This window comes from Etheostoma spectabile, unplaced genomic scaffold (assembly GCF_008692095.1).
Source record: "Etheostoma spectabile isolate EspeVRDwgs_2016 unplaced genomic scaffold, UIUC_Espe_1.0 scaffold00018405, whole genome shotgun sequence".
NCBI classification, from domain to species: Eukaryota; Metazoa; Chordata; class Actinopteri; order Perciformes; family Percidae; genus Etheostoma; species Etheostoma spectabile.
In genome coordinates, this window is record NW_022604244.1 from 76,738 (window position 1) to 92,205 (window position 15,468).

The 15,468-nt window shown below is 42.5% G+C and overlaps 11 non-coding genes across 11 annotated transcripts; 6 read left to right on the forward strand and 5 right to left on the reverse strand.

The window, feature by feature from the left end:
* Window positions 1–1,150: 1,150 nt before the first annotated feature.
* On the forward strand, window positions 1,151–1,223 carry trnam-cau (transfer RNA methionine (anticodon CAU)). The gene has a single exon. It is a non-coding gene; the product is annotated as a tRNA-Met (tRNA).
* A 1,413-nt stretch (window positions 1,224–2,636) lies between these two features.
* Window positions 2,637–2,709, forward strand: trnat-ugu (transfer RNA threonine (anticodon UGU)). The gene has a single exon. It is a non-coding gene; the product is annotated as a tRNA-Thr (tRNA).
* A 607-nt stretch (window positions 2,710–3,316) lies between these two features.
* trnat-agu (transfer RNA threonine (anticodon AGU)) lies at window positions 3,317–3,390 on the reverse strand. The gene has a single exon. It is a non-coding gene; the product is annotated as a tRNA-Thr (tRNA).
* A 967-nt stretch (window positions 3,391–4,357) lies between these two features.
* trnat-ugu (transfer RNA threonine (anticodon UGU)) lies at window positions 4,358–4,430 on the reverse strand. The gene has a single exon. It is a non-coding gene; the product is annotated as a tRNA-Thr (tRNA).
* Window positions 4,431–5,130: 700 nt separating this feature from the next.
* trnat-ugu (transfer RNA threonine (anticodon UGU)) lies at window positions 5,131–5,203 on the reverse strand. Its single transcript has one exon. It is a non-coding gene; the product is annotated as a tRNA-Thr (tRNA).
* Window positions 5,204–5,938: 735 nt separating this feature from the next.
* Window positions 5,939–6,012, reverse strand: trnat-agu (transfer RNA threonine (anticodon AGU)). Its single transcript has one exon. It is a non-coding gene; the product is annotated as a tRNA-Thr (tRNA).
* A 2,939-nt stretch (window positions 6,013–8,951) lies between these two features.
* Window positions 8,952–9,023, forward strand: trnag-ucc (transfer RNA glycine (anticodon UCC)). Its single transcript has one exon. It is a non-coding gene; the product is annotated as a tRNA-Gly (tRNA).
* A 1,197-nt stretch (window positions 9,024–10,220) lies between these two features.
* On the forward strand, window positions 10,221–10,293 carry trnav-cac (transfer RNA valine (anticodon CAC)). The gene has a single exon. It is a non-coding gene; the product is annotated as a tRNA-Val (tRNA).
* A 1,132-nt stretch (window positions 10,294–11,425) lies between these two features.
* trnav-aac (transfer RNA valine (anticodon AAC)) lies at window positions 11,426–11,498 on the forward strand. The gene has a single exon. It is a non-coding gene; the product is annotated as a tRNA-Val (tRNA).
* A 1,936-nt stretch (window positions 11,499–13,434) lies between these two features.
* Window positions 13,435–13,506, reverse strand: trnad-guc (transfer RNA aspartic acid (anticodon GUC)). Its single transcript has one exon. It is a non-coding gene; the product is annotated as a tRNA-Asp (tRNA).
* Window positions 13,507–13,747: 241 nt separating this feature from the next.
* trnav-aac (transfer RNA valine (anticodon AAC)) lies at window positions 13,748–13,820 on the forward strand. The gene has a single exon. It is a non-coding gene; the product is annotated as a tRNA-Val (tRNA).
* The last annotated feature ends 1,648 nt before the right edge of the window (window positions 13,821–15,468 follow it).

Below are 15,468 nucleotides of genomic sequence, written 5' to 3' on the forward strand. Positions count from 1 at the left end.
TCGACATACTATACTATGACTTTTTATGAATATTTTGACGTACTATACTATGAGTTACTACGAGGCTTTGAATTTAATTAATTTGTGGATGAAAATATATTTCAAACTGAATCATTGTTTTTTTTGACACACACACACACAAGCACACGCACACAAACAAGCACACTCACACGCACACACACTTTATGAATAAACCTCAGATAGTTCAACCTGTTTTATTAGGAAGTTGTTTTACACTCTTTCAAAGTAAAATATTCCTGCAACAAAACCTAAATAAGGCACTCGGGTTTGAAAACAGATGCAAACAGAAAAATAAAAACAAAACTGAGTTCTTCCGTTCTCCAACAAGAAATAAGGAGGAATAAAAGGATCTGTCTCTGTCTTCATGATATCAGGTTGGCAATAATGAGCCAATCCCTTATTAAAATTTTTTATCAACACCCTTCACTCTTTGCAATTTTGCTCTGACATTGTTTATTTTAGAAAATGGTAACCAGCATTAAATGAGTAGTTTTAGGTCTGTGTGAATGTGGGCCGAGTATTTACCTCGGCTGAACTTGTGAACATTTCTTTGGCATATTCCCAGTCTGATCAAGTCCAGGTGCTGGAAAATCTGTGATTCACGTTTTGAGGGAATGGGATCTGCATGTGCTTTCTTACCAGAAAGTTTCTGGAAGTCCAAATGGCATCTTTGATGGCGGCCAGGGTGAGCCACTGATTTGCAAAGTTACATGCTGGTATCTGTTTCTTTGGCCTGACGGATGGACAGACGACACAAAAGCATAATACTTCTTGCCAAGACATAACAAGAAACAAAAAAAGAGGCGGGGGAGATAGAGTTAAGCCCTGAAAGAATAGAGAACTACAGACAAAAGTTATGAAATAGTACCAAGTGTTACCAGAAGAGTTGGAAAAAAACTAGAACTTTAAAGTACAAATCTTTCTTCAAGAACTCTTTATTGTGGTCACATTGGCCCTCATTTCTGAAACGTGCATACGACCTAAAACCGGCGTAGGACGGGCGTACGCCGATTCCTACGCAAAGTTTGGCAAAGTATGTGGAGTACATAAGTCTCCACATACGTTGTTTTTATTAAGATTGAAGACCAAATTTTACGAAATTTTCCCAACCATCGAGAGTGCTTTCGTAGCCTCGTTGGCGCAGTAGGCAGCGCGTCAGTCTCATAATCTGAAGGTCGTGAGTTCAACCCTCACACGGGGCAGGTGTTTCAAAAACAAAAAAACACAACTGATACTGGAAATACAGTGACTTTCAGGTGGTTGAATACTGGCACAAGCACATGAATGGAAGTTGTGATTCTGTGGTTTTTTCTGAGATTGAGACAAGGAAAGGCATTCTTGCATTCTTTAAGAGGGTGGGGAGGCGTCTACCTCAACTGGTTGGGGGTGAGAGAAAGAGACAGACAGAGAGAGAAGAGACATGGAGAATTGTAGCAGAGGGTGTCGAGCAGGGACATGGAGGCAGCAGGTGACTCTAACCACCGATCTAAACTCCTTAACAGTAGGAGTAGGGCAGGTCACCACTACATCGTAATGATTTGTGATTATGCAACACGTTACCCAGAGGCTTTCTCCCTCAGAAACACCAAGGCTAGACAAGTGGCCAATAGTTTACTTCAACATTTTTCCCGGGTAGGGGTCCCCATAGAAATCTTAACCGATCAGAAAACTAACTCAACATTGAAGGAGATATACCCCCTGTTAGGGATCCGGGGCATTAAAACAACACCCTACATAGTTTGTGGCTTCATAAACAATATTGTATTATCTCATAGGTACTGGAAGCCACCCGTCTCCACCAGTGCATTTCTCAATGCCCAGATGTGTTACAAGATTTGCAGTGAGTGTTGTATTGTCCAGCAGAAGGGCAACAGATGTGTTACTTTTCGACTAGATTTACACCATAGCAGTGCAAGCATTTTGCCAAGGCTCACTTTCCAGCCACCGCCATGTTTTGAAACCATATACAACATACTGTACAACATTAACATTACATGTTTTACCCAGTTTTCTTCTTTTATTCTGTAGTATTTCAATTTCTTTGCGGTAAGTCATCCCAAAAGGATTAATAAAGATAAGTCTGAGTCTGTCTCAGAAAAAAGTCAACAAATCTGAAAATCTTCAGGGTATGTAGCTCAGTGGTAGAGCTCCTGCTTTACATGTTACATGTTACCCCTAAGTGCAAACAGCAGAGCAGAATAGCACAGCGGAAGCGTGCTGGGCCCATAACCCAGAGGTCAATGGATCAAAACTATTCTCTATTAAATCCTATAGCAGAGGATGGTTCCTTGAACTTTCCCTGCAGTATAGCGACCCCTGCTGACCTATTACCTAAAACTACTCATCTCTTCCCCATTGACTCCTCCAAAATGACGCGTCTGCTTCTGAAGCATGAGTTTCTTGAATAAAGTAAAGATTGAGTATGCTGAGATCGAGTATGGTCACGTGACTGCACAACGACGTTTGATTGGTGAAACACAGTCATGTGGTAGAGCCTTCAGCGGAAGACTCTCTCTCTATAGCTCTCTCTGGAGCTGCTGGACAAAGATGGATGGATGGTTGGAACCCTGGTCACTAGCTCATTGTAATCTTGCATGACAGGCAATCCTGTAGGAGGCGCTGTAGCTTAGTGGTTAAAGCACCTGTCTTGTAAACAGGAGATCCTGGGTCCAAATCCCAGCAGTGCCTCATTATCAGTTAATGTTTATGTGATCTGCACTACAAAGAGTGTATATATTTGTTATTTGTTTTTGCTATAGTGCTTAACAAGCATTATATAATTTTGCCCAATTGTGGCGTGTTGAGGGGCAATAAATATCTAAAGTGAAATGGATTGGACCCATTTTTTAATGCTTTTAAACCTTGTTGTTGGGGCTGAACGTGGCCCAGGTGTACACCAGGACCCTGTGACATCACTGTTGGGTGGGGTTTCAGGTGCATGTGATGCTGACTGAGGTCAGAGGTGAAATGAACATGAACTTTACAGGCCAAGGCACTTTGGGCGCTGACTGTGTGATTTTAACATCTTCGATGCTGCTGTAATAAAAATTAATACATTTATTATTTGATATTAGTTGACTATATTGGGATATGCAACTGAAGGAAGAATCTTTATGCCTTTGCATTTTGGATGCTTTTCTGTTGTTTAGATATGGCTACATTCACATAAAGTATCAAAAGAGTACAATACTGCACTCTGTTCAGTTGCTTACACCAAGTTCCTCGTAGCTGCTAATCCAAGTTTATCTCCTGAGGAGATGATGACATACCAACAGAGGTAATCTCTGCAACAACAAGGTGCTGCTGGGATTTGAACCCAGGATCTCCTGTTTACTAGACAGGCACTTTAACCAACTAAGCCACAGCACCTCCACGAGTACCAACCGTGTTAAGTCTTAATTTATTTGGTGCAGAGACTACCTCTGTTTGCGTGTCATCATCATGTCAACCCAACTCCCGTTAAGATACCCTGGTAGCAAATGAAAATGGCATGTTACATTTACACAGAAACACCAATAACATGCCCACAAGGTGTTCTATTTGCCTGATAACTAATGAAATTAATTAATAAATGCACTACTTTGGCTCCACTACAGTTCTGTGTCAGTCAACTGCTCCATTTCACTCACCACAGAGTGAACTTTAACCAACTAAGCCACAGCACCTCTGGGGATGAACACGTTTCAGTAAACAACTGAACAGAGTACAGTGGAGTATTGTGCACTTTGGATACTTTATGTGAATGTAGCCATGTTTAAACAACAGAAAAATATCCAAGATGCAAAGGCATATAGGGAAGGATGATATTTTGAGAAATTACAGTTTATTGGCGGTTGACCTCAACTGAGGAGGTAATAGAGCGGTGGAAGGTGATTCTTCCTTCAGTTGCATATCCCGATATAGTCAATAATATCAAATAATTAATTTATTAATTTTCATTCCAGAAGCATCGAAGACGTTAAAATCACACAGTCAGCGCCCAAAGTGCCTTGGCCGGTAAAGTTCATGTTTATTTCACCTCTGACCTCAGTCAGCATCACACGCCTGAAACCTCACCCAACAATGATGTCACAGGGTACTGGTGTACACCTGGGCCATGTTCAGCCCCAACAAAACAAGGATTAAAAGCATTAAAAAATGGGTCCAATCTATTTCCCTTTAGATATTTATTGCCCATCAACAGGCCACAACTGGGCAAAATTAAATTATGGTTGTTAAGCACTTTAGCAAAAATAAATAACAAATATATACACTTTGTAGTGCAGATAACATAAATATTAACTGATAATGAGACACTTCTGGGATTTGGACCCAGGATCTTCATTAAGTGATAACTAGGCACTGCTGGGATTTGGATCCAGGATCTCCTGTTTACAAGACACGCGCTTTAACCACTAAGCTACAGCGCCTTCTACAGATAAGCCTGTCTTGCAAGAATACAATGAGCTAATGAACAGGGTTGCTTCCATCCATCCATCTTTGTCCAGCAGCTCCAGTAGGGGACCCTTACGAACTCCGGCAAATGAAAACAGCTGAACGTGTCCTTGAGCGACGCCTCAGGACTTACTATTCATAGGCAGGCCTACCGAGAACAATCCAACCTCCATGCCATAAGTCCCCTCATCACAAAGGTCATTAACCACTCCCTCCGGTCAGGCCATGTTCCATCAACACTGAAAACAGCTGTTATCATGCCATTTCTCATGGAAAGCTTAAAACACAGTCCTAATTTAGTCCTCCTCAACAGTCAACATAGTGTTTGCTGTGTGGCGTGTCTGTTTTTATTTCTCCCATGTTAACAGTATTGACCAATACGGTAGGCATTCTAACCTCAGCTGACACGCTCACGCCATGCAGGCAGTGTGCAGGAGCCCTAAGCTTCCAAGGTAAGACTGAAATTCATGATAATAAAAACTTTATAATCTTCACACTAAAGTTGCAAAAACACCTCCAACAAAAGGCTTTTATTCGCTTTACATGGACACATGTAATGTTATGGTACAAAACAACATCACATGTCACTTTAGTGATCTAAAAAATCAGGCAATAACTGGGTTGCACATGTTAAGTATCAGCAACCATGTGGTAACACTTCATACAGTGATAACCAGGCACTGCTGGGATTTGGACCCAGGATCTCCTGTTTACAAGACAGGCGCTTTAACCACTAAGCTACAGCGCCTCCTGCAACTAAGTCCGTCTTGCAAGAATACAATGAGCTAGTGAAAAGGGTTCTCTCCTTCCATCCATCTTTGTCCAGCAGCTCCAGCAGGGGACCTCAAACTGCCCTTTGCCGAGCCACATAAACCAGCTCCGACTGGGGGATCCCGAGGCGTTCCCAGGCCAGGTTGGAGATGTACTTTCTCCACCTAGTCCTGGGTCTTCCCCGAGGCCTCCTCCCAGCTGGACGTGCCTGGACCAGCTCTCTACGGAGCACCCCAGGAGGCATCCTTACCAGAGAACCCAACCACCTCAGTTGTTTACACCAAATACCTCCATAATGGCCATGCATCTGTGTTCATCCCCAGAGGTGCTGTGGCTTAGTTGGTTAAAGTGCCTGTCTAGTCAGCAGAAGTGCCTGGGTTCAAATCCCAGCAACACCTTGTTGTTACAGAGATTACCTGTACTTGTTTTTAAGTTGCCTGCTAATCAGATGTTGTTGTGGGCGGGGCATTTAGTCTGACTCAGTGGTGAGTGAAATGGAGCAGTTGACTGACACAGAACTGTAGTGGAGCCAAAGTAGCGCATTTATTAATTAATTTCATTAGTTATCAGGCAAATAGAACACCTTGTGGGCATGTTATTGATGTTTCTGTGTAAATGTAACAGGCAATTTTCATTTGCTACCAGGGTACTTTCACAGGGATTGGGTTGACATGATGATGACACGCCAAAAGAGGTAATCTCTCCAACAACAAGGTGCTGCTGAGATTTGAACCCAGGATCTCCTGTTTACTAGACAGGCACTTTAACCAACTAAGCCACAGCACCTCCATAAGTAGCTACCCTGTTAAGTCTTAATTTGTCTTTTACCTTGTATAAGCTAAACATACAGTACACTGACTGGCAGTATTGGGAGTAACGGGTTAGCTTGCCTAGGCTTGGCGGATCAATCCTATCCAGTCAGTCTGCAGAAGAGGTAGAAGTACCTGGCAGGTCTCTCCCTTCAGCAGTTTGAGAACGCCAGCCCACTCCTTCCCATTGGTACTGATCATCCACATCTCATCACCCTCATAGAGCTATTGAAGCTCGGTCCACCAGGTGGACCACTCACCATTTGAACCAGACTGGGGGAGATCATTTCAGGGCCCAGCACGGATCATGGAGCAACAACTATGGCTGCAACAGTGCCTTCTCAAGTCCACTGTTCCTTCCAACATGGAGCTATTCCAGATTGTTGAGAATCTCTAGCAGCTGGATGTGCTGCCATACAAAAATGAGAAAGTGGTGACTAGGTCAAGACAAGACCAGGAGGCAGTAAGTGTGCTTGAAGAGAAGACTACGCGTGTGGAGGTGGACAGAATACTCCACTATGCTGTAACAGTTTCCCTAACTCACCCAGCAAGGGAAAAGTACAACGCATAAAAATTAAGGTAATGGGTGGACCTCTGATATCTATCGGCTATAATTTAAACATACAAGTTCAGATTTTTTTGTTCTGCAAGCTCTCACCTTTTGCTTCTATATTTTCCTTCATATGAGTCCGAGCCAGCAGCACTAAGGAAGAGCAGCCTCTCCTACGGCGAGTGGAGGCGACCCACGGGGAAACTTTGGTTTCCCAGTCAGTTTCAGTAGTACAGGTGAGAAAGTGGTGGATAAAACGAGGACTGTGGGTCGGCGTTGTTGGTACGTGAGTGGAAATACATCCAACATGCTAACGCATATCCAACGCCATCACCCAGACATGCCAATCACTGGAACGAGACAAAAAAAACTGTCCAACGTCTCCTCCCTACAGTGGTTAACAAGCCTTTAGATCCAAATACAAATAGGGCCAAAAAATCACTGAATCAATCAGGATTAACACATCACCTTCAATGCCCTGTATCCACTCGTAGAGTAACCTGGCTTCAAGTATTTGCTGTATGTACTCAAACCACGTTACAACATGCCATCCCGTCCACCGGGACTTCAGCGGACCGTTCCACCCCTTTAATACATGTCAATCAAGCTGAGCCTGTAAAGGCCACACAGTCTGATTAGTTAAGTGGAAACACCTGTGGGAGTGGAACATGGATGTGTAGAGATGGGCTTTCAAACAATGCACCTTTTTGACTTGTCAAAGTAGAAAAAGCAAAGGTAGAAATAAAACTGAATTATGGCTTAACTCAGTTTACATTTTGACACTGGACATAAGGCATTACAAAGTCAAGAAAGTAGATGTAAACCTTTCAAGAAACCTTGTCGACCATAGACAAAACATTCTTCAAGACTGACTATAACTTCTGTGAATTAGAAAAGCTTAGCATGTTTTATTACCTTCACTCATGTTAGTTTTCCACATATCTGCTACTACCACTCTGATTATATTTTCCTTCCTCAATACTCCATAAAGAAGAAAAGAATAATGATCAATGACAAAGAGCATATGAAGTGAATCATTACTCTCTCTCAAGTCAGAAACTCTAGAAATGATCCCTTGGTAAGACGGGGAAACTGCATATGATTCACTGCAGGGTGATTGTCACTCAGGGTTCAGAGGGACAGAAGCTAATCGTTACGTGCTCCAGATGACTCTGAGGTGAGAAAATCTATTTAGATCTTTAAGAAGACCGATATGTAGTTTGAATTAGATTTTCAGTCACTGTTGACTCAATACTTCAGTGTCAGCCTACTTATTCTCTCCAAGAAATGCTCCAGTCCTTTCTTTGCATTAATTGGTCTCAGAATGTTGCAGGTTAACCACCACTGTTGATTATTGGGTACAAAAAGCACTCAAGATATGTATATATATCATTTTTTTAAATGTCTCCAAATAATGTTAAAAGTTAGTTTTTGGTCATTTTTAGTATTCGCTGGTTTATTTAGTCAATTCGGCGATGACGTCACACTGGGGAGCGAAGTCTCAGCCTGGCACTAGAACTACGGCGACTGACTGGGATGAGGAAGAGGAGGAAAAGCCAGCAGCCAAATAATTATGAACCTGCCAGATCTGAGAGGTGTAATGGGAAAATTACATTTAACCAATGATTTTCATATTAATTATTCATAATAAGATCTCCAATGCCTCTTAGAGTATATGACTTCTGTATCTGTCATCTGTGTGTCTTCTCCTTGATGGGAGACAAATGGGTTTGTTATGACTCTACACCATTTCCTTGAAGAATAGATGACGTGGAGCCAGACAGAAGCAGTTACCTAGAACGGCGTTTATTAGGGATGAGCGAGTACAGCATTATCTGTATCTGTATCTGTTTACCACATGAATTATCTGTATCCGGATCCGTACTCGGACTGGGCGGGGCCTAACCCGGAAGGGGTCAGATTTAACCTGGAAGTGGGTCGTGTTCTCTTGAAATGTGCGGGGCTTTAACCGGTATGTTATTTAAGCCTGCAATTGATATGGGTTGATCAAAAATTGTTATATTTATTGCTGATTAGAAAACTATTTACATGACAGCATCGAGCTTCAGATTAATGGTGTTGTCATGGTAAATGTAAATGTGCTGTATTTATATAGCGCTTTTCCAGTCTTAACAACTGCTCAAAGCGCTTTTACATCTACAGGAAACATTCACCATTCACACACATTCATACACTGCACAGCATCCATCTATATGAATGCACTTCCCATTGTTGTGAATGTGAAAACACAGGACCCCTGGAGGGAATTTCTGAATCATCAGGGGCTGTAGCTCAGTGATAGAGCGCACTTTCAGTCTCAATGCCCAGATGTATTACAAGATTTGAAGTGAACATTGTACTGCCCAGAGATGGTGGTATAGTGGTGAGCATAGCTGCCTTCCAAGCAGTTGACCTGGGTTCGATTCCCAGCCATCGCAGTAGCTTTCTTTGAGTCGTGTTACTTGATTTTTTTAACAAGAAGTCAGCAGAAAGGTTACTTGCCCAACCTGGTTTGATAAAATCTCTCTGAGCTGCATGATTATGGCCAAAATGATAAGGACAATTACTTTGATCAATATGGAGATCACGATTAATTATCACAATTATTTGCTGATGTTCTACTCCAAAGTGCTGGAAAGGAAGGATTCACTATTTGTTGAATCTCAGGTTAACAAAGAAGAATCTCAGCAAGGTGATTGATGGATGATTCTAGTTACTTCGCCAAGTTCAGGACAAATGCCACAGCTGTAAGACATCACATTGGTTACCTTCCAGCTATGTAATATATGCAAATGGCAGTGGTGGGACTTGAACCTACGCCTCCAGAGAGACTGGAGCCTTAATCCAGCGCCTTGGACCACTCAGCCACACTACTTGCAAATATCAGATCACCACATAGTGACAAACACAGGCACCCTAACTAATGGTATGCTTGTTAATGTTATTGGAAAAAAAACCTTTGCAAGGAAAAAGCCAATACTTTTTTAAAAACTGCCAATATTACTATTAAAAAATGTTATCACACTTTATCATTTTTCTCTGGCATTGATTTTAGAATACTGTAACCAGCATTAAGTGAGTAGGTTTAGGTCTGTGTGAATATGGGCTGAGCATTTACCTGGGCTGAACTTGTGAACATCTTCTTTTGCATATTCACTGTAAAGAGCCATTACTCCTCCAACTGCCAACTATTGTTCTAGAGACAATAGGATATACAGTTTTAGATTGCAAGGTAACTGTCCAAGACCAAAGACTACACGGAAATACACGGAAACGACCTCTTGTAAGAGACAGCAGCAACACAGAAAAGAGGGAGAGCAAAGATAAACTATTTGTTAAATGTGCATATAATAAGCATGAAAGATATATATCATAAGCACTAAAGTTATATTACTTTAAAACACTACTGCAAAGAAATAAGAAATAAAAGACTTATAAAAATGAATTCTCTATCAACCTCAAGTGATCAAAACAATTTGTCAAAATTTGCAGCACAGATATAAAACCACTCTTTAAAATATGTTCATGTACCATTCAAAAACAAAAGTACAATCATGATTTCTATGGTCTATTATATGGTTAAATAAAAAATGTGCATTTTCCCACAAATATGCAAAATAAATGCTTTTTCACCAGTTTCTGTAGTGTAGTGGTTATCACGTTCTCCTCACACGCAAAAGGTCCCCTGTTCGAAACAGGGTGGAAACACATTAGGTAGATAGATAAATCTCCCCATCGGGAAATAAAACCCCAGTCTTCCGTGTGAGAGGCGGAGGCGTACCATCCAAAGTTTCAGTAGTATTGTGGTTTTTGTGTTGGAACAAGTTGCACTGTTTGAAATAAGCTTTTGAGATGCAAGAACGTCTTCACTTGGGATAGCAATTGACTTCCAACGCGATAGGAGAAATCCTGAGCTTTGAGATTTGGAGGGGCTGACTTTGATTACGAATGCTTGACACTGGACTTCAATCTGCCCCAGTGGGCGCTGTAGATCACTGTTTGATGAAGCCCACAGAACAACATAATCTGGAAAGAGCAGAAGAGGAATTATAAGGTGCCCAGACTTGACACTCTCCCACCTTCTGCTGCGCCTTGTGAGGTGCTGTTCATGTCCAGTAGATATGCTTTTTCCATCGCTTGACGATATTCCCATTTAGGGTCAGGAGTTCTCCTCCCATGCTGAACACAGCCTGAGCCAAGGTCCGCTTTCCCCCTCATGATTCACCCCAGTGGAAGCTGTAGATCAATGCCTGATAAAGCCAAATGAACCACATAGTCTGCAAAGAGCATAAATGGAATTCCAAGGTGGCTAGACTTGAAACTCTCCCAACTCCTGCGGCACCTTGTGACGTTTTGTTCACGTCCAGGAGTTGTGCTCTTTCAATCGCTTGAAAATATTCCCATTTAGGATCAGGAGTTCTCCTTCCATGCTGAACACAGCTTGAGCCAAGGCCCACTTTCCCGAGTAGTCCCACGCGTTCGCCGGGACTTCCTCGAGGCCTTGCATTGGTTAGCTGGTAGAAAAATCTCCCCGTCGGGGAATCGAATCCCGATCTTCCGCGTGACAGGCGGAGATACTGTCCATTATACTAACGAGGAATGCCCAAGCTTAATATTTGGCACATCAAGAAATAGGTGGCGCTATTCCAACATTCAGACCACAGTCAATGCATGTAGAAATATTAAGGTTTACTACATATTTGCTATCATTCAAATCCATGACAAAGCATCTGTGACTGAATCTAGTTTAAAATCTCTATTTTGTAGCTTTTTGAACATTTGCAGTAAAATAAAAATGGTGCATTTTCCCACAAATATGCAAAATAAATGCTTTTCGTCAGTTTCCGTAGTGTAGTGGTTATCACGTTCGCCTAACACGCGAAAGGTCCCCTGTTCGAAACAGGGCGGAAACACATTTCTTTGTTTGTATTGACTTCGCACAATCAAACTCTGCAAAGTTAAACCCTCCATGACATTCACGGAAAAATCTCCCTGACGTGAAATCGTGGCCAGGCCTGCCGAAGTTTCCCCAGTGCAGTAGTCATCACATTCAGAGATTCAGGAGTATCCTGTCGAAAATTGATGCAGAAAAACTAGTCCACGCATTTGTTACTTCTAAGCTGGATTACTCCAGTTCTTTATTATCAGGTTGCTTAAAAGAGTCCATAAAGATTCTTCAGCTGATCCAGAATGCTGCAGCACGTGTTCTGATAGGAACCAGGAAAAGAGATCACATCTCTCCTGGTTTGGCTTCTCTGCATTGGCTTCCTGTAAAATCCAGAATAGAATTTAAAATCCTTCTTCTCACCTACAAAGCTCTTCATGTTCAAGCACCATCTTATCTTAAAGAGCTCATTGTACCTTATTACCCCACCAGAGCACTGCGCTCCCAGAATGCAGGGTTCCTTGTGGTTCCTAAAGTCTCCAAAAGTAGAATGGGAGCCAGAGTGTTCAGCTATCAAGCTCCTCACCAGGTTCCCGTTTGGGTTCAGGAGGCAGACACCATCTCCACATTTAAGAGTAGGCTTGAGACTTTCCTCTTTGATGAAGCTTATAGGTAGTTCTGGCTCAGTTTTTCCTTGCTTCTTTCGCCTAGTGCTTGCTCTTGGTGGGAATTTTCCGGTTTCTGTAAATAACATCACAGAAGATGGTCTGGACCTGCTCTTTTATGAAAAGCGCAATGAGATAAGTGTTGTTGTGATTTGGCGCTATATAAATAAAATTGAATTGAATTAAATTACCTGAACCTCAACTTCCTAGCCTCATAGTTGATGTTTTACATTCTTGGATCCGTCTTAGGTTCCTGCCGTCTGCCTACGTTCCTGGATCCTGAAGTAGGCGATCATATCGTCACTGAAAACATATCTTTGATAGCAGGATCATTCTCAATCCTTTTGTAAAACCTTTGTCTTTCTTGGAGTATATCCACTATAATACATTCTTAAAAATGTCATATCTTTTGCTATGGTTGGGCCTCGTATCCAAACTACTCTGGCAGATGATACTAGTGTCGATTTAGCCTTGGGAAATAATTAGCAGCTGGTAGACAGATCTCCCCATCGGGAAATAAACCCCTGTCTTCCGTGTGAGAGGCGGAGGCGACCATCCAAAGTTTCAGTAGTATTGTGGTTTTTGTGTTGGAACAAGTTGCACTGTTTGAAATAAGCTTTTGAGATACAAGAACGTCTTCACTTGGGACAGCAATTGACTCCCAACCCGATGGGAGAAATCCTGAGCTTTGAGATTTGGAGGGGCTGACTTTGATTACGAATGCTTGACACTGGACTTCAATCTGCCCCAGTGGGTGCTGTAGATCACTGTTTGATGAAGCCCACAGAACAACATAATCTGGAAAGAGCAGAAGAGGAATTGTAAGGTGCCCAGACTTGACACTCTCCCACCTTCTGCTGCGCCTTGTGAGGTGCTGTTCATGTCCAGTAGATATGCTTTTTCCATCGCTTGACGATATTCCCATTTAGGGTCAGGAGTTCTCCTCCCATGCTGAACACAGCCTGAGCCAAGGCACGCTTTCCCCCTCATGATTCACCCCAGTGGAAGCTGTAGATCAATGCCTGATAAAGCCAAATGAACCACATAGTCTGCAAAGAGCATAAATGGAATTCCAAGGTGGCTAGACTTGACACTCTCCCAACTCCTGCGGCACCTTGTGACGTTTTGTTCACGTCCAGGAGTTGTGCTCTTTCAATCGCTTGAAAATATTCTCATTTAGGATCAGGAGTTCTCCTTCCATGCTGAACACAGCTTGAGCCAAGGCCCACTTTCCCGAGTAGTCCCACGCGTTCGCCGGGACTTCCTCGAGGCCTTGCATCGGTTAGCTGGTAGAAAAATCTCCCCGTCAGGGAATCGAACCCCGATCTTCCGCGTGACAGGCGGAGATACTGTCCATTATACTAACGAGGAATGCCCAAGCTAAATATTTGGCACATCAAGAAATAGGTGGCGCTATTCCAACATTCAGACCACAGTCAATGCATGTAGAAATATTTAGGTTTACTACATATTTGCTATCATTCAAATCCATGACAAAGCATCTGTGACTGAATCTAGTTTAAAATCTCTATTTTGTAGCTTTTTGAACATTTGCAGTAAAATAAAAATGGTGCATTTTCCCACAAATATGCAAAATAAATGCTTTTCGTCAGTTTCCGTAGTGTAGTGGTTATCACGTTCGCCTAACACGCGAAAGGTCCCCTGTTCGAAACAGGGCGGAAACACATTTCTTTGTTTGTATTGACTTCGCACAATCAAACTCTGCGAAGTTAAACTCTCCATGACATTCACGGAAAAATCTCCCTGACGTGAAATCGTGGCCAGGCCTGCCGAAGTTTCCCCAGTGCAGTAGTCATCACATTCAGAGATTCAGGAGTATCCTGTCGAAAATTGATACAGAAAAACTAGTCCACGCATTTGTTACTTCTAAGCTGGATTACTCCAGTTCTTTATTATCAGGTTGCTTAAAAGAGTCCATAAAGATTCTTCAGCTGATCCAGAATGCTGCAGCACGTGTTCTGATAGGAACCAGGAAAAGAGATCACATCTCTCCTGGTTTGGCTTCTCTGCATTGGCTTCCTGTAAAATCCAGAATAGAATTTAAAATCCTTCTTCTCACCTACAAAGCTCTTCATGTTCAAGCACCATCTTATCTTAAAGAGCTCATTGTACCTTATTACCCACCAGAGCACTGCGCTCCCAGAATGCAGGGTTCCTTGTGGTTCCTAAAGTCTCCAAAAGTAGAATGGGAGCCAGAGTGTTCAGCTATCAAGCTCCTCACCAGGTTCCCGTTTGGGTTCAGGAGGCAGACACCATCTCCACATTTAAGAGTAGGCTTGAGACTTTCCTCTTTGATGAAGCTTAAAGGTAGTTCTGGCTCAGTTTTTCCTTGCTTCTTTCGCCTAGTGCTTGCTCTTGGTGGGAATTTTCCGTTTCTGTAAATAACATCACAGAAGATGGTCTGGACCTGCTCTTTTATGAAAGCGCAATGAGATAAGTGTTGTTGTGATTTGGCGCTATATAAATAAAATTGAATGAATTAAATTACCTGAACCTCAACTTCCTAGCCTCATAGTGATGTTTACATTCTTGGATCTGTCTTAGGTTCCTGCCGTCTGCCTACGTTCCTGGATCCTGAAGTAGGTGATCATATCGTCACTGAAAACATATCTTTGATAGCAGGATCATTCTCAATCCTTTTGTAAACCTTTGTCTTTCTTGGAGTATATCCACTATAATACATCTTAAAAATGTCATATCTTTTGCTATGGTTGGGCCTCGTATCCAAACTACTCTGGCAGATGATACTAGTGTCGATTTAGCCTTGGGAAATAATTAGCAGCTGGTAGACAGATCTCCCCATCGGGAATAAAAACCCAGTCTCCGTGTGAGAGGCGGAGGCGACCATCCAAAGTTCAGTAGTATTGTGGTTTTTGTGTTGGAACAAGTTGCACTGTTTGAAATAAGCTTTTGAGATACAAGAACGTCTTCACTTGGGACAGCAATTGACTCCCAACCCGATGGGAGAAATCCTGAGCTTGAGATTTGGGGCTGACTTGATTACGAATGCTTGACACGGACTTCAATCTGCCCCAGTGGGTGCTGTAGATCCTGTTTGATGAAGCCCACAGAACAACATAATCTGGAAAGAGCAGAAGAGGAATTGTAAGGTGCCCAGACTTGACACTCTCCCACCTTCTGCTGCGCCTTGTGAGGTGCTGTTCATGTCCAGTAGATTGCTTTTTCCATCGCTTGACGATATTCCCATTTAGGTCAGGAGTTCTCCTCCCATGCTGAAACAGCCTGAGCCAAGGCACGCTTCCCCCTCATGATTCACCCCAGTGGAAGCTGTAGATCAATGCTGATAAAGTC